The sequence below is a fragment of the Mustela nigripes genome, chromosome 2 (genome assembly GCF_022355385.1).
Source record: "Mustela nigripes isolate SB6536 chromosome 2, MUSNIG.SB6536, whole genome shotgun sequence".
Taxonomy (NCBI): domain Eukaryota; kingdom Metazoa; phylum Chordata; class Mammalia; order Carnivora; family Mustelidae; genus Mustela; species Mustela nigripes.
Window position 1 is genome coordinate 127,611,766 of NC_081558.1, and position 18,855 is coordinate 127,630,620.

Here is an 18,855-nt window from a genome sequence, read left to right on the forward strand (position 1 = left end):
AAACATTATCATTAGAGAATATGTTTCCCAGGTTTGTATGTTTGCTAAGTTAAGGAAGAGACTCTAGAGCCAAAGATGAGTGTTTGATACTTCCTGTTGACTCATCTAATGTAGCACTATTAAATGCCATTCATTCAGCCAAGATGGAAAGAGGTGCCACGAAGATACCAAAATGTGTAAAAACGGGATCTCGTCCTCAAGAAACTCATAGCATTGTACAAGAGCATGTAATCCATTATTGTGGTTCTTCTCTGTTTAAGAAAAGAGGTTCTTGTAAGAATCAGGAGAAGGGCAAACAAACTCTTCAGAAAATGCATGCACATGGCTAATAGAACGTTACTTTCATTGGCCAGGATATTTACTGGCCTCAGGTTAGGAACCCCCTGGTCTGTGGCATATGGTCCAGAGGCAGAAATAAGCAGTGTTTGGTGGACCTGCAGCTCTGCTGTGCTTCCTTATTGGGGGAAAGAGATGTCAAAACCACTAGTGTATTTTCAGGCTTCTGGCAGACTCCTGGAAGGAACAGCCGTAGGTTTGTGAGAGAGGGTTCTCCCCAGGGCAACAAGCAGCAGGCTACAATTTACATGCTCTGCTAGGAAATTAGAAGCAGTATGGCTCTGAATAGTGGGAGCGAGTTATATCAGGAAACTCTTTAGTCAAGATTTAAAAGAACTCTGTTCTGGAAACACACATTTTATCTATAGTTAAGTGATCGCTCCTCTTAAAGGCAAAATTTCCAGTGTGCCAGGAAAAGAGGAGAAAAAAAAAGGCTTCTGCCAGGCTGGCCCAGGCTTTTTTTATCTTATTTACCTGCCCCCAACACCCCTCCCACCCCGCCCCGGGGCCCCTTCACCTCCCCTGCCTCTGACTATTCCTTCTGAGGATTTTTTTTCTGGGGAGAAGGGAAGCTTCCCTTCTTCTGCCTTCTAAGCGGGGTGGGGGAGGGGTGTTCTCCAGGGATCTCTTCCTGGCCCTCTTCTCTTCTGTGTAATGTTCTTCTTGGGACTGCTGGTGAATTGCTCTCAAAACAAAGATACCTCAACTATTATCCCTGTTCATAGTACTCCCTAGTAAGTCAAATTCTAGCTCTGGATTTCTTTTTGTCTTCAGTCCTCATGTGCATTGAAAATTGTTTTGGGATCATCTTAGACTTTGACTCTGGTCCGCATTTCCAATTCAGGATCACTCAAACTGGACTCCTTGTCTTATCAATCAAGCCCAATCTCTTTTTCCCTGCCTTTTTCCCTTTCTTTCTTAAAACATCAGTCTTTGACTCCTCTCCATCTCCCTTTCCCTTATGCTCAATGAGCTATCAACACTTACTCCCTAGAGTGTTCTGGGCATTTCTGCCATCCATTTTCCAATGACCATTCTGACAGCCATAGTGGCAGTTCTTCCTCTTAATGCATTCTCAAGGACTCTACCAGTGACATCTACCCATTCTCTGAAGCCCAGGTTACTGCCCTCTTCAATCCAACGGATGGATGCACAGCCTCCAGATGAATTGTTTTGATGTACTATTATGAATAGGTATCCCTATATTTATAAAACCTCACAATCTTCCTCATGCCTATAGAGTAAAGCCCCAAATCTTTAGTCTCACTTTACTGTGATCCAACATGTTTCTACCCACCACTCCCCTTCAGGGATTCTGCAATTCAAGCCAGACTCCTTTTTGCAATACATATACCAGAATTTCTGTCTCCTGTTGCTGGCTTATATCATTCTCTCTCTGGAACTACTTCAACCTGGTTCCATATGTTCAAATCCTAACCACTCCTCAAGGTTCTGCTCCACTTCCATTTCCTTCATGAATACCCTCCTGGTTTTTCAGTTACAACAGCAATTTCCCCCTCCTCGGAAACGGTGGCACATTTTATCTCTACTTCTCCAACAGCACATACCACTGCTTCCTCATATTACAGATAATTCTGTGCCCGAGTCTTTTCCTCAGCTTTCTGAAGACACAGAAGTGCATTCCTCTTCATCTACTTTAAAATAATCAGCATAAGCACTTAATGCATTGCATATCGTAGAAACCAAATATTTGTTGAATGCATATAGCTCGAGATGGAAAGGCTCACAAATGCTGCATAGAAGGCATAGCAAGAGAAGCTGCTGCTCTTCAATTCTCGAAGCTAATTTAATCTTAGCCCACAGGTAGTGGCTCATTTCCATTTTTTATTCCCTCTGATAAAGTGTTTCCTTATTGAGTCTGAGACCATCTTTCCCATGTGACAAAGTGGCACTGTCACCAATGCTGGCATCATGCAGCGGCTGGACACGGGATGCATTAAAAAACAAGGGCACCACCTTGAAAAATCACACAAGGTGCTACTCCAATGTTTCTGTATTAACATTACTCTACAAAATGCCAGGGCCCCACCGTCAATCATAATAATCAACACATTCTAGAATGAATTACTCTCACATGGAGCATGACTTTGTAGATGCATTATTTTCAAGCTACAGAATACGGTGCCTTTACATAAACACCAGGAGCCACAGTACCAGAATGGTGGGAGATTGTGCTCTTGTGCTAGAAAAGGCAGAGCTACAAATAAATTGCCATTAACTCTTGCATATCTCCTTTAGGTTGCCCGTGGTGGAATAGATCATAGGCATGCGTATATGTGTATCCTGCTTTGGCAAAGACTACATTCAAAGAGGTCAGGAAATTAAATCTTTTAATTGAGGTGTGAATGATCACAGAGTAGAAAGCTAGTACAGTAAGAAAGACATTAGGGGTGCCTGGCTGGCTCAGTTAAGTGTCTGTCTTTGGCTCAGGTCATGATCCTGGAGTCCTGGGATTGAGCTCCACTTTGGGCTTTCTGCTAGAAGCCTGCTTCTCCCTCTTCCTTTGTCTGCTCCTCCTCCTCTTCCTCCACTTGTGCTCTCTTCCTCTCTCTCTGGCAATTAAATAAATAAAATCTTAAAAAAAACAAAAAAGACTGGTATTCATAAATGCAACTTGTTGCTTTTTTTGGATAACCCAATTGTTTGAAATGTAAAAAAAAAATTAAAAAAAAAGGTTTCATAATTGTGAATGAAATAAAAAAGAAAGTATTCTTTAGAAAGTGAAAAAAAAAATGCTGAGGAAGATGCTTTCCCCAACAACAACAACAACAAAAAAAAAACCTGAGCCATACAGAATAACTAAAGAAAAAAATGCCTAAAGCAAAGAACACTATCTTGAAGCACTCTAGTGTATTAATTCTCAGATTTTTGCATGTAGTTATTTTTTAATTGAGGGGACCAATATAAGGTTGTTAAGTTTTTATTATATTAAGTAAATACATTGGGATGGGGGCGAAACAGTTTAATGAAAATAATGTCTCTTACAATCACATAAATGAATGAACATTTCATCATGAAAAAAAGACAGTTCTTCAAAGTGGATATGTTTGAATTCATGGTTTCACTACTTTTACTTTCTTCTTTCTCCTGCCCCCCATGGGTTGGCACTCAGTGGTTGGAAACCACTGCTCTAAGTTTGGTTAATACTAGTTCACTTGGTGAAATTTGGAACAGGCTGGTCTCCAGACGTTTATTCTCTGATTTGCTAAGAGAAATGACTGACCTAGATTAGTAGCAGTGAAGCTGGAAAATTTGTCAAAGAATTTGTCACACACAAAAAAGGAATCATGACCAGGACACCTGGATGGCTTAGGTGGTTAAATGTCTGCTTTCAGCTCAGGTCATGATCCCAGGGTCTTGGGATCGAGCCCCACACTGGGCTTTTTGCTCAGCACGGAGTCCGATTTGGACCCTGCCTCTGCCCCTCCTCCCACTCATGCTCTCTCACTCTCTCAAATAAATAAATAAAATCTATTAAAAATTATTAAAATATATATATATATATATATATATATATATATATATATATATATGGAGTCATGGCCTTGTGAAACAAGCTGTATTCTAGCAACCTGTAATTTACCAAATTTGGTCAATCACAACATATGTTATGTACCTCTCCATCCCCAATTTTAACTCTCTAGAAATCAGAATAAATCTTATGATCAATGTCCAGAGAAATCAGTCGATCCTCAGAGATGTAAGCTGTGCCACTTCCTGTGGAAGCATCATAGCCTGGAAGAGAGTAAACTTTTGGCTATTTATTTATCCTTGTTTCCCCAGTTGCCTTATGGAGCAGCCTCGCACAGTCGAATTTTTGCTTGAACTTAGACCCAGAATTGTCCTCAGTAGCACTGTATTGTATGTCAGCACTGAAAAGAAAAAGGGCCACGGAGCCAGCGAACAGAGGGGAGGATGTAAGTTGACCGTAAGTGATGCCAAGTATTTATCACTCGAGAAATGAACCAACCGATTCTCTTGTAACACGACAACCGAGTATTTTACAAAGGATCCACGAATATAAGACCCATGTATGTAAATGAATTTGTGCAAGGAGATGTATCTCTTGTCCTTGGGATATATACAAAAGAACCATCTGTTGGATGCCAAGCAGCACAATTAGAGGCAGAAGAATTTGCCAATCTCTCAATATAAATCACAGTGCTTTCAAAGCCAGGAAAGGTGAGTGATCCGTGCATGCTTTGTGAAGGACTATTACTCAGGAGCTAGGTTGCCAATAGCTTCCTGATAACTTTCAAATTAGCTGTGTGAAAGTGTGGAGGGGTATGGAGGTGGAGTAGTCAAATAATCAAATGGAGATGGAGAGAATACACCAGTGGTCTTTGAAATGCCTTAAGATTATATTTTCAATCACAAACGTACTAAAAGTTTTTATCAAAAAATGCATTATGAAAAGTAACATGTCATGTGCCTAATAAACAATGGCCAGAAGTGATTCAGAAGGATGAAAAGAAGGCTCCGACTTAAAATTTTAGTTATTACAGGCATAATATGCTAGTGTATAAATAAAGACACTCCATTGTGCTATATTTTAAAAAGAACTATACGTTTTTCTTCTTAAAATGTCCTTTTTGCCTAAAAAGAAGATGCTACTTAAATTGAGATGTATTTTAAAACCAAGAGGCCAGAACTGAGGAGATAAAGCGCAGGAGGGTTAATTCTGTAATCACAATATCTATAAAATTAGGATTCTTCCATTTGCTCTTTCTTTTGCTTCTCCCCCCAGATATCTAGACCACTGTGATTCTTTCTATACTCTCTTACATTTTGCAAAAAACGCATCTTTATGTTCTTTTTCCTGTTCTATTGAATTAAGCAAAAAGGAAAAGTTATGGGTATCTTAAATAAGGAGTAAATGGCCAGGTAAATCAAAAGGACAGAACTATGGAGAAAGTAAGCTACAGATATGTAATGTACCAGAAAAAATTACAAAAGACTTGAAAATGGACCAAGATGATTACTAGATGTCTTCAATGAAAAACTATGAATTATCTAGAACATAATCTTCCAGGGTATCTGACTATGAGTTTTGGTTCCTTTGTCATCTTTGAACAACTTCACAGTTCTCTAAGTTAAAGATAATTGATAGAGATACAAATGATTCTTGTGTACAAAAATGTGCAGTGTACATGTATGATTGAATACAATTGATTCTTGCCCTGTGGATATTGACCAGTTCTGCATCTAGTAAGCAGATGTGTTTTAGTATTCCTCATGAGTTTACATATTCATCTGCTTTTTGGATTCTTTAATGAATTAATTTTAACAGCCTACTGATTCTCTCATTAGTTAATGAACTAAATAAAATCTTTGATATCTGTTCATTTTATATTTGTTTGAGAGTCAAGATTCTACCTTTTAGAAATAATTATCCTTTAACTAGTTTTAAAAATCCTTACAGTTAGAAATTTTTCTTTTAAAAAAATGGTTATTTTCATGGGATAATCTGGTAATCAGAGTAGGAAGGAATTAGAAAATATTAGTCTTTTCTTAATCACTGAATATTCCTTAATTGTTGGTTGAATTAGTACTGTATCACTGGTGCTCCGAAATGATTTAGTAGACCTCTGTGGCTTGGAGCTGGCAGTGCTCCAAGTTTGAAATTCTTGGGTGTTTTGCATGCATCCAAGAGGAAGATTAGGCCTGGAAGAGTCTAGGGTGGTCTGCTCATTTAGGGACTAACCAGTCCCGGAAATGTTGAGAAACAACAAGGGAAGATGTGCTAAAACTCCCCAGAATTTTTTAAACACTTTGGTAAATATAAATATATTAAGCCTGAATCCCTTAGCAGTAAGAGGGGGGCTAATTGGAATGAAGATGGACGTGACTCACAAGAGTTCGTTTCCTTGCTGATACCCAAGGCTTCCAAGGAGCTTTGGTGATTTTTGGTGCCAAACATCCTCCAAGAGGAGGAGATAAGGGTTATAAACTTTCAAGAACATTTCACAACAAAGATAACTTCTTGGGAAATTGTTTGGCCTAATGAATAGATGATGAATATGTAAGTCTCTAGTCAAACATTTTCCCATGTTAGGCTATAACAGATTTCTAAAATCAAAAACCAAAATACTCAATTATTTTGTGGCTTTCAAAAAGTTAGAAAAATGCAGTCCAGCAGAACTCTCTGCAATGACATAAACATTGCATATATGTACTCATCCAATAAGGTAGCCATTTGTTACTTGTGGCTACTGGGTATTTGTAGTGTGACCAATATACCTCAGAAACAAGTATTTTAATTTTATTTAATTTTAATTAATTTCAATAGCCATTTATGGCTTGTGGTTACCCTATTTGACAATGGAGCACTAGAAGTAGGCCAAATAGATCAATTCTTCATAACCTTGGTTCTTGACCAACTATGAGTGTTTACAAACAAAAACAGGAAAATTATTAGCATGAACTCCATAAAACATGTCTCCTTGCGCAAGACAAGATGTTTTATTTGTAAACACACTCTTTTTCTTCAAGAGATCTCAATTGATAAAGAGGCTCCATTTGGAATTCCAAAGGCTTTTGATTAAAGCAGGTGACCAACAAGCATCAGTAAGCTGGCAGATCCCAGCCCTGCTAGAAATGTGACTTGGGCTTCCCAAAAAGTGGTAATAAATAATTCCGTTTGGCACAAGCAGGGAGACTTTGTCCTTGCCAATGAATGACTTCCTTTGCAATACTGTCAGGAGAGCTAAACAAGGGACACACAAGCCCTGAGGCAAGATTCAGAGAGTAGTTTCAGAGAGATGGGTTAAAAAGTCATCATCAATCAAGGTCATGTGTGGCTCAAGGCCATTTTGGAACTAAGCCAGGCATTAATGGTCTTAGCTTACCCATTAATGCTTTAAGAAATCCCTGCTGATTGCTCTTACCCAGCCTATGGGCTTAGCTGTTTAAAAGACTGCAGAATGTTCCTGCTGGAAACACCTTGACCAGACCCTCATTTTATAGGTGAGGAAACAAAGTCATCTGTACCGAGCAATTTCTTGTACACCAAGGATGTTTAATGAGCTACTATAGATGCTTAAAAATATATAAACTTTAAATGTGAATGCAATACCTAGAATTTAATTTACTCACTCATTCATGCATTCAACCATTCATTCTTTCAGTAACTACTTATTCTTGACAACTACATATCAGGTCCTGTACTAGGTGCTAGGGATGCAGAAGATAACAGGGTGATGCAAGAGATATGCTTTTGTGATATTTTCCTTTATGTGTGAGATATATAGTCTTTTTTTTTTTTTTAGATTTTTTATTTATTTGTCAGAGAGAGAGAGGGAGCGAGAGCAAGCACAGGCAGACAGAATGGGAGGCAGAGAGAGAGGGAGAAGCAGGCTCCCTGCCGAGCAAGGAGCCCAATGTGGGACTCGATCCCAGGACGCTGGGTTCATGACCTGAGCCGAAGGCAGCTGCTTAACCAACTGAGCCACCCAGGCGTCCCGAGATATATAGTCTTTACAGAGACTTCCAGCTTTTTATTCAGAACTTTAACAATATTGGAATTTCTAATTTCTCAATATTAAAATATTGCTTGTGTCATAAAGTTTTTAAAAGCTGGCTATGTCCCTGAAAATCTGAAAATACTCAGATATAAGGTTGCTTCTCAATTACTTTGTCCATGGAGGGAGTATTAGCCTAAATTACCCTCCAATCATTTGCTAATCCTTGAATATATATTGAAGGGCTGGGAAAGGGGGTAAAATAGCCAGAGAAATTATTTAAAGAAAAAAATTCTCACAGAAAGACTTTTGAGCATTCAAAGCCAGTTTTAACCTATCTTGATAATGCAGAGTCAGAACTGTTAAGTACAGTATTATAATTTGATGATACCTAACAGAGGACAGTAGTAGTTAGGGCTGTTGGCCATACACATGAAATAGCCCAAATACAAGGCATTTATATTTATATTAACTTATATTTGGTTCTATTTATAGTGTTTCTTTCTTGTCTTTCTTGTTTGAATTCTCCATCTCTTGCCACTATTTTACTGTCTTAGCTTTAAGAGCCTTCCCAGCTCTTGTTATTTTTCTCTTTTAGCTTTAACCTCTTTATTTTATAAGATTATATGTGAGGGTTTGAGGACATCCCTAAACTCCCCAGAGGTAAAATGCTTAGTTTCACTTTGCCTCGGTGTCTGTTGAGACCACACAAAGCTATTTTCTTATCTTGGCTAATAACGATAATATTCCCAAGACCCAAGGGCTCTTTTAGTAAAATGGTGTAAGCTCATTTTCTTTTTATTTCTTTTTTCCTTCCTTCCTTCCTTCCTTCCTTCCTTCCTTCCTTCCTTCCTTCCTTCCTTCTTTCTTTCTAGATTTTGTTTATTTGAGAGAAGGAGAGAGAGAGAGTGTGAGAGAGCACGAGTCAGGTGAGGGGCAGAGGTAGAAGCAGACTCCCCAGAGCCCAGAATGGAGCTCTATCCCAGGACCTGGAGATCATGACCTGAGCCAAAGGCAGATGCTTAACTGGCTGAGCCATCGAGGTGCCTGTACACTCATAGGTTTCTGACACCAAGATGATTATAGAAGGATATTAACATTAGGCTGAATTTTGTGAAATTGCCATTTTTATAAGCCAAAGTGGTCAAATATTGGCATGTTCATATGCTTCAACCTACTATTTAGTGAGAATTTACTGTGTCTTAGGCTAAAGATTAGAACTTTTGTATGCTGTTTTGCTACATTTTATTTCATACAGAATTTTTAGTTTTGAAAAGTCATCATATCTCACATTTTTAAGATGCATACTAGTTTAGAAGTCTGGAAAAAATTTATTATGATTTCCTTTTAGAATTCTTTTCACTTTGTACTAGAAATGCTAAAACGGACAAAAAGAACTCTCTGACACAAAACACCAACCTAAATTAGGTGGCTCTTTCTTTAAAAGAAAAAAAAATACTTGTGACTTACTGTACCCTGGGGAAATTAAGTCACCTACATTATTTTCTAGACAGTCTTTTGCAGGACTACTATGGGGAAAATGAAAGTGAGAAAGAATGTGTCAAAAAATAATTTTATTGCTTTGTTTTTTAATACTCCTATAAATGAAAATATAAAATCATCTTGTTACTGACTAATGTTATATTAATGTTACCTGAAAACATCCACCTGTTAACTCTATTTATAAACCTGTCATACACATTGTAATAGGGGGATTTCTAAAAAAAAGTTTGGTTTCCTCTTCCTGTTCATCACTGTCAAATGTCTGAAAAGGCAACTTGTAATTTTTATTGCAGAGTGTGGGCAAACAAGTAAAACATTAAGAAGATATAAAAAGTCTCCATGAAAGTGTTCTGGTTATACTTCCCTGTAATTTTCAGAACCACATTCAAAATAAAGTAACAGCTTTAGGAAGTGTGTAGAAAGATGAATTAAGGAAATAAGCCAATGTTAATGTCAGATAGGAAAAAAAGAGAGAGAGAGAGAAGAAAAAGAAATTTCAGGAGATAGTGTACTTCTCCACAAAGCAGGGTCAAGCAATCTAACTAGTATTCAACCCCTCTCATTTTCAGAGATCTGGAGAGACATGGATGTAATTATTTCCTTCTGAATCTCTTCTAAGTTTAGTCATCCTCACTGACAGGAAACTGTCCCTTATCAAGCTCTTTACACAGCTAACTCAAGACTTTTCCTATGGTTGGGGGGGTGGGTAAAATGGGAGGGATATTTTATGGATCTTCTGCTGAGCACCAGTGCTCACTACCCTGGCACCTGGTGGGGATGTGTCGCTGTCCTTAGTTAACCACGGGAAGATTGCAGGGGCGTCGTGGTGAAATGAAGGCGAGGATGTCGGCTTTTCACTTTATTCACTTGGGGGCCGCTTCTTCCATGTCTTAAGGATTATTGAAATTTAAAGCTAGGTGTGTCAGAGAAATTTCAGAGAATATTTTTAGGACTCCAAGATAATGTGTCAGGGTCTTTCTTGCAAATGGCTTGTCCATAAGTAAGTTAGAATAAAATAAAATCATTCTCTCAAGCTGACTTTTTAAAAAATATATACAGATAATTGACCCTGCAGAGAATGACTGAAGGGTGGGGATTAGGTTGGTATGAGCCTCGTAGATTTTACAGTGAAACAGATCTATAGATAAAGCTTTTAAAACCACAGTTACAGTCCCAATAAGAAAAACAATGAGGGTCAAAGCTCAACCTCAGTTAAGCTCAAGAGAGGCTACTCAAACAGGATGGGATATGCTGTCATATTTTCTCATTTCAAGTATAGCCTGAGAATCTACAAGTGAGAGTCTAGGAGCTTGAAGACTAGGGAACTGTTAATAAAATTCAGGAATATGCTAGGAATAACTAAGTTTCAAAATGAAAAGAAATTCTTCCTATAAAATAGAGGCTCTTAACCTCAGTTTTCTCCCCAGATACCAATTAATTCAGGGACTTCTAGAGGTTAGAGCATATAATGGACTAGCCATCTATACATAATTGCTAGTCATCTAAACATACTGACACAAAATTATTACCAATCCTCATAACAAGGTAACCTGGAAGGTAACCTCATTTTGCAGATTAAGAAACTGAAACATGGTCAGTTTAAGATATTTTACCATGTTCACATGGCTTACTAAGGAATGTAAAGGGAATCTGAGCTTCTATTTGAAGACTTCAACTCCCACTCTACTTTTTAAAAAAGATTTTATTTATTTATTTGAGAGAAGAGAGAGCAGGGGAGGGGCAGAGGGTGAGGGAGAAGGACAATCCATTTCTGTGTTGAGCTGGAGCCCGATGTGGGACTCAGTCTTGGGACCCTGAGATCATGACCTGATCCAAAATCAAGAGCTGACTGCTTACACAACTGAGCCACCCAGGTGCCCCCCATCCCAGTCCAATGTATTTTTACTATGCATTGCTGCACCAGTTGAATGGGATTTAGAGGTCACTTGGTCTACTTCTCGAGTTGAATGCAGGAATTCCCTCTGCAAGACTAACTCTGCTTAAATTCCTTGTGTGTGCGTCAGCTTTGTGTTTGCGTGTGTATGTGTATGTGTATGAGAGATATCTCAGTGTTTGATTGGCTTCCATGATGGTAAGGTAGCTCATAATGTTTAGATGAAATCTCACTCCTTTTAACCTATTGACCCTATGTTTGCCAAATAATGCTACAACTGGCTTTAGGTATAAAATATATTAATTAGGATCTTAACTTGCTATATAGTACATTACAATCCTTCAACTTTTTTTAATTAAAAAAAGCTAAATTGGTAAAACATTCATAGGCAACAAAATTCAAAAGATATCAAAAGGCTTATAATGAAGACCCACTATCTCCTATCCCCTAGTCAGCCAGTATCTCTTGGTGGAAGCAACAAATGTTATCATCCACAGAAATCTTAAATATATACAGTATATATATTTTCCCCTTTTCCTTCTTACAGAAGTAATAACATAATAAACTTCCTTTACACAGTGGTTGGGAACCTCACTTTTTCATTTAGCAACATATCTTGAAAACTATTTGCTGTCATACATAAAGAGCATCCTCATTTTATTTACTTATACTTTTAGCAGCATCACAGCATTTTACTGTATGGATACACCATAATTTACTCAGCCGCCTACCAATGGGAATTTAGATTACTGCAATCTTTTGCTATTACAAATAATGAGGTATTGGCTAATTTCAGAAATATATCATTTCACAGGTGTGCAATTATCTCCACAGGGTAAGTTCCTTGAAGTTAAATTGCAGGTCAAAAGGCACAGGTATTTGTAATTTTGATAAATATTGCCTAACTGCCCTCCATCAAAGTTTTATGATTAAAAGCCCAGGAATATACTTAGAAAGAAAGAAGAAAGACCTATACAAAAGAAAAATTGAAATACTGCTAAGAAATAGAAAAAAAAACTAGAATGTTTCATCTTTTATGTAACACTCTTCCTAAAATAAGGACAGATGAACATGTTAAACAACACCATAGGGGTACAGTCAGCAAGATCCAGGCCATGGGAAAGTCCACAGTACAATAGATTCAGTTTCAACAAATAAAATACAGGAGTAAGGGGCAGGGAGAGCTGGGGAGGCAGGAAGCCAGTGGCTTCAAAGAGACATATGAATAGATTGCAATGCCTGGTCTTCATTTGGATGCTGGTTGAAATAAACTAACTTTAAAAATCATATATTGTATTGTAAGACAATGGGGGAAATGATTAGGATAAATGGAAATGGACACCTTATTGTTAGATAGGAATATTCAAGATCATAAAGATATTACTCTATATATTTAGTGCAATTTCAATAAAAATAGCAACCTTTAAAAATTAGACAAGTTATTCTAAAACTCACAAAAAATTACACAAGAATAACAAAAAAAAATTCTGGGAAAAAATTAACAGTGATGAGATACTAAAATGCACTTAAAAACAATAAACAATAATAATGAGAAGAGGGTGTTGAGAAATATAATTTAGTATATGATAAAACTTGGCATGTCCAATCAGTGGAATAAGAGATCATTTAGTAAGTACTAACGTGTTAAAAGAACAGACTATATATTTAAAAATAAAGAAGATAAGTACTTTGCACTTTAAATCAAAATAAATACTAGATAGTCAAACTTTAAAAGTGAAAATTGAAGCTTTGAAATTCCAAGAGAAATCCTGGGAACTTACAAATACATTCATATATAAGTACACACAGATACACATATATTTTCCATACATAAAACATGTATATATTCACATGTGTATATATGTTACATCTGTGTGTATTATGTATATATATATGTGTATATGTACTGTTTTAAAGAAGTGTTATACACACACAGTGTTGTATTAGAAAAGGCCTAAGTGTGGCAAAGACTGGGAGCCATTAAAGAAAAAAGTAATATGACTATAGGCAAAAATAAAAAGTCTTTACAGCAAAACCACATGAGTGAAGTCAAAGGCAAGTAGAAAAGTAAAATCTTAAATTTAAAATAAAGTGAAATTTTCCTACTTCATATAAGACCTCTATAAACCTATAAAACAACAAAAGTTCTATAGAAAATTAGGCAAAGGACATGAATAGATCTTTCACCTAAAAGATACTTAAAATGCTCTTAAACGCAGAAAAATATGGTCAAAGTTTTTGATTATTATTTAAAAGTAAAACTACACTGAGTTACCATTCATTACATATTGGATTAGTAAAAGTAATATTAAGGCCTTACCCCTAAAAATTTAAGAATGACCCTAAGGTCATCTGACTTGTAGGAAAAAAATGGTTGGGGCAAAAAAGCAGTAACCTCTCAGAAATTCTAGAACACTCCAGTAATCTGTAGGATTGGCATTATGGTTCTATCTCAGACAAAGTTTACAGCATCAGATGATCTCTCTAATCCAGAATGCGATGGAAAAACTAGAACAAATAAAATCTTTAAGTTTTTAAAAATAGTCAAAAATAAAAATCCATAAAAAAATAAAAAATTAAAAAAATCCATAAAAATACACATTTTTGTATTGAAGCTTATATACTTTTACTCAGCAGGGCATTCCTTGATCCCTACTCCAGAATGCTTATTTTTATTCTAAATACAATCCTAACAGTAATGTTTGTTTTGATTTGGTTCCCCATCTTTAGCAATTAAAAGGAAAAAAAAATAGAGTAAAAGGCTGCTGGAAACAGGCCTTTGGTCTTTAGGAAGAAGCCACAAAAGATGTTGTTCTACAGTCAATGAAAGCCTATGCAGATCTGATAAAGACTTAAACCCTAGGACGATTTACTATAGGCACATTTCCTGTGAGAATCATGGCATTGCTGCAGCACTCAGTGTAAGATATTCATGAGGATGCCCTTCAGCCATCTCAAAAATAATTCTTTCTCTGTTCAGTACATCCCTCCGTAGGGGATGTCTGATAAACTACCATAAACCATCAGAAACAAAATATTGGGATATTTACTGAGATCCATTTCATTTGTCTGGAAAACTCAATTGCAGAGAAAAACAAATTTCTCCTGAGACAGAACTAACCATGATATGACTGTAGTTTAAAAGACAAATAATAAATTGTCACTGGTGTGCTTTTGTTTTTCAACCCACAGGTCAGATTTTCCAGGCTTCAATAATTCTGAATTGAATAAAACCTAACTTACCTTGTGATTACTTACCAAGGAATAGTTCTGTGGCTTTATGACCTTATCACAGAACACGTCGCATTTCAAAATTACTTGCCTTAATGTAATTATGTTAATGAAATGAAATTAGGCTCATATTTGAATCTGCATGGCTTAGTAACGGCAGCAGTCAGAATCATCTTTTGATGGCTCCTTGCAATGTCTGTGGCAGAAAGGCTCTCTCTTCAATTTTCTTGTGGGGTTATGCTTCTCTTTGATGTTCCTCACTTTTTAGCAATGAACATGGATGGCATTTTAACACTTCTCAGGTATTTTTTGCAACGAAGTTACTCTACTAGGCAACAAAAGGTGTCCTCGCAGGGACCAGTTACCTTAAGACTGAGAATCTCGTAGGATTAGATAGTGTGTGTGTGTGTGTGTGTGTGTGTGTGTGTGTGTGTGTGTGTAGCCTCTAAGGATCATTAATATCATTAATGTGAGGCAAAAGTCCCAGACTAAATGGCTTCTGGGGAAGCATAATTTATTCAGAATGACATGACTCTAAAATGTTTTTATAACCTAGTATTAAAAAGGGAGCTAATAAAACTATTTCTCTAAATCAGCACTTCCCAGTGTGTGGTTGGGGGACTTTCCAGTCAGAATTTCCCGGGAGAGGAGGAAAAGCCCAGGCTAGGGGACCACATCACTAATGTCTTGAATCAAAAATTCTAGCGCCATTTTTTTCAAGAGATATTTCAGGGGACTGTTTGATGTACTCAAGTGTGAAAATCAAGTTGGTAAGATACCAACGAGGATATGTCTGTCAGTGGAAGTGAGGTGCAAAGGGTTTGGAGGTGAGAGGAACAGAGGAGGAGGAAATAGTGGAGGGCTGATGACGAGGTACTTCACAAATTCCTTCATTTATTCCTTCACAAGGTGATGGGCTATGTTCATGTCTGTTGCTAGGATGATGGTTGAATATCTTGAATATCGACCTCCTCTCCAGACAGCAAACTCCATGAGGGCGAAATCACATCTGTCTCCCGGGAGACTATACCCGCCTCGTGCATTGCTTTGTCTGCTCTCAATATCTGCTGAGTGGATGATTTAGGAATAGTATCTCCGCACACAGAGGAGCAAACTGAGACTCAGAGAAGGCAGGTAGCCTAAGACCATCCTGTTTGCAGTGAGTAGAAACTCAGGACTATCGCTTCTTGGCCTTTTGGCTAAGATCAAGTGTAGAAACTCAGGGCTACTATCAAAGCCCAGGAGGGGAGGCTTTCCCTCAACAGTCTCACCTGTGGGTCATTGGATTGTTTGTAAAGGAGACCTATATCAACATAGCCTTTTGACGCTCAAATCCTCAAAAATCCCTGTAATGGAGTTTATTTAGAAAATATAATAAGTTATATAGTATTTTAGAATGTGATAAATATCTTGGCATGGGGGGGTGGGGACAACTCAGCACAAGGGAATAAGAGAGTGAGAGGCTGACAATGCATATTGCAGTTTTATTTTATTTTTTTATTAGTTTCAGAGGTAGAATTTAGTGATTCATCAGTTGCATATGGTACCCAGTGCTCATTACATTTAATGCCCATCGCTGAATTAGCCCTTCCCCTAGCCCATCTCTGCTCCTGCAACCCTCAGTTTGTTTCCTAGAGTTCAGCATTTCTTATAGTTTGCCTCCTTATTTTCATCTTATATTATTTTGTAGTTTTAAATAAAAAAGCTGAGGGAAAGCTTCACTGATTAGCTGATTTCTGGACAAAGCCTTCAAGGAAGCCCCTTCAAGCCCCTGATAACTAGAGCCAGAGGCCAGGGATTAGCAAGAGCACATGCCTGAGGAAGGAGTGTGTCTGTATGATCCCAAGATTAGCAAGAAGCCAACTCAGGCAGAATGGAGAGGGTGAGGAGGAGTGCGGGCGGCTACGGAGGAATGGGAAGAGAGGGTCTAGGAACTGAGCAAAGACAGCCCCTTTGAAGAACAGAGAAATCCAGCAATAGCTGGATGGAGAAGACACCTTGCTTGTTTGAAGTACAAGAGAAAACAGGATGCTGGTTTCCTAGTAGCAATGCTCCAAGAGATGGGGGATTGATGATTTCAGGAGAGGGAACTGCAGAAGTGGTGCTTCGAGGAGAGAGGATAAGCACCTGTGTCCAGGTAGGGGGTGGCCTTGCCTAGAAGCTCAGGGCAAAAGTATGTGGGCACAGATGCTTTTAGTTGGGGAGCTATGGTAGCAGGAGACTGGAAGATTTTTAATGGCTTCCCTTTTTTCCATGATACAGGATGCAAGGTCATTAGCTGTGAACAAGCCGGGGAGCAGGTGCTAGAGAATCTGCCTTCAGAACATTTTTCACTGCATTTACTCATATATAAGAACTGAACTTGGTATTTCTGCTTAAACATATGGAAATATCTTATGCACATACTCTTGCCAAAGCAGCGTTACTCATCTTTGGTTAGAATTAGCTTGGAAAGTAAACTGTGCAAGTAATGAATTTTGAAAAATAAATTAATACAGATTGAAAACCTTCTTCTCTGCTCCCACTTGTACTGTAAATTTATTCTCTCAAAATTATTTCATGTTCTGAATGTCATTGAGGAATTTAGTAGATCGCTGAGCTGCACCCCACAAGTGGGTTTCTAACCATAATTTAATTGGAAGGGTTGTAACAAAGTTTCACCATATGGGACTGCCAGATGTAATCAATGCAATATAAGTTTGAAGAAGGCATTATTGAGTGTGTCTAAGCACATTTTATAAGCAATGAAAGCTATCATTTATGCAACAGAAATCACTCTAATGTCTTATGAAATTAGGACATCAGTAGAATGTAAGTGTTAGAGGGTTAATGTAGATCAAGTAATTTTGGCTGTAAGATAACATACTATTTAAAGACAAACGTAAGTCAGATAATACAGGTATTACTCACCCTTCCTCCACCCTAACACATCAGTCAAATTTGTAGGCTAACATGGCTTAAAGCTTTTATACTAATACAGTTAATGATACACTTGGAAGCTGATACAATTGGGACTTTAATTTTATTAAACAGAGAATCTGGGCAAATTACTCATTCATTAAGTAGAGACCCACAAAGTTTTTAATCTGGGGCCAATTAATAGTTTAACACGCTGAAATGGCCAGCCTTGAACTTTTTGTTTGTTATTTGGATTTTTCCAGACCTAAAGGTATTGCAAATCAGTGGCTAATCCTGCAATGAATAAACATAACAAAATTGTGATCCCGAAAGTCTATCGCTCAAATTCCTGAAGGCAGGCTCAGAACGAAAAGAAAATCACACCTGAGGAAACCACAAAAGCAGCATTGTTTTTCCCTGTTCGGGGTTAGGCTGAAGAGGGCTCTTGTACAAGCAAAGAGTTCATCTGTACTAATCGCGTCTCGGGAGCTGTACTGGTATTAAATATTGCTAAAATACAGATGCATATATCCCATATGCTATCAAAACCATGGCACTCCAAAGCTAAAGATTCAAGACTACCCACCATTCAGAGATTAATCATCTGGTATTCTCCCTGACGTTGGCCACTGTTATTTGTCGAACTGTGGTGAATACAACATAAATGTTAACACCTTAAATCATCATGATGTTGAAATCATCCCCTGCACAGGCTAACAAGAACACATGGTGTGAAACCAAAGATGGAAAGGCAAATTCAGATCCTTTGAACTGTATAACCTTTGGTCAGATTAGATAAATACCGGAGAGATGTTCCACTTCAATAATCCATACGGTTAAAGCAGATTAAGGATTTTAAAGCAGTCAAGACCACATGTGTGCGAGCTCAGACACACATGTGCACACACACACACACTACACAAATTAGAGCAAGGCTACCCGAATTGAAGAATCTCCTGTTGCCAGTGTATGAATTTTCAACCTAGGAATAGTGTGGAAGGACTGGAAGCCTGACTTACCCTCTGGTCAGTTGCCTTCACAGCCTTGGTGTCAGGAGAGCTTATGACAAGTTGCAAAGCCAGGTAGGTGCATCTTCTCTTGACTTTAGTTTTCTAGCTGGTGGCTGGCTCTTCTCCCTCCAGAACCATTATTACATTAGTAAGACCTGATGGATGGCACCACACAGAGGAATTGATGAGTGTAGCCAGCTGGACTACGGAGATATTTGGGCAGCAAGAATAATTTAAGCTTGCCAGTGAAGCACAATGTAAGTAGATTCTAAAACAACCCCCAGAGCAAAGTTAATATGAAAAATTAAAGTTTACTTTTCAATAGTCTGTACGTCGCCTTTCACTGGTGCATGGGGACTAAATGTTTACAGAGAAGTAATAAATGGGCCCTTGAGGATGCTGGGGTTCAAGGCCAATTCTGTTGTACTTGCTGCCATCTTTGAAGGCTGAGTTGTTACGGTTCCTGCTTAGAATGGTATTTCTAGCCCTCTCCCTCTGGTTA

General features: G+C 37.9%; 1 protein-coding gene across 9 annotated transcripts in view; it reads right to left on the reverse strand.

The window, feature by feature from the left end:
• The window catches only part of SERPINI1 (serpin family I member 1), a 72,327-nt gene that overhangs the window by 30,401 nt on the left and 23,071 nt on the right, over nt 1-18,855 (reverse strand). For 6 of the 9 annotated variants that reach the window (XM_059391606.1, XM_059391605.1, XM_059391607.1 and 3 more), the window contains one exon: nt 18,363-18,508. The exons of the other annotated variants lie outside the window; for them this stretch is intronic. The gene's annotated coding sequence lies outside the window, so the exon portion shown is untranslated. The remainder of the gene's footprint in view (nt 1-18,362; nt 18,509-18,855) is intronic. 9 annotated transcript variants of the gene reach the window in all.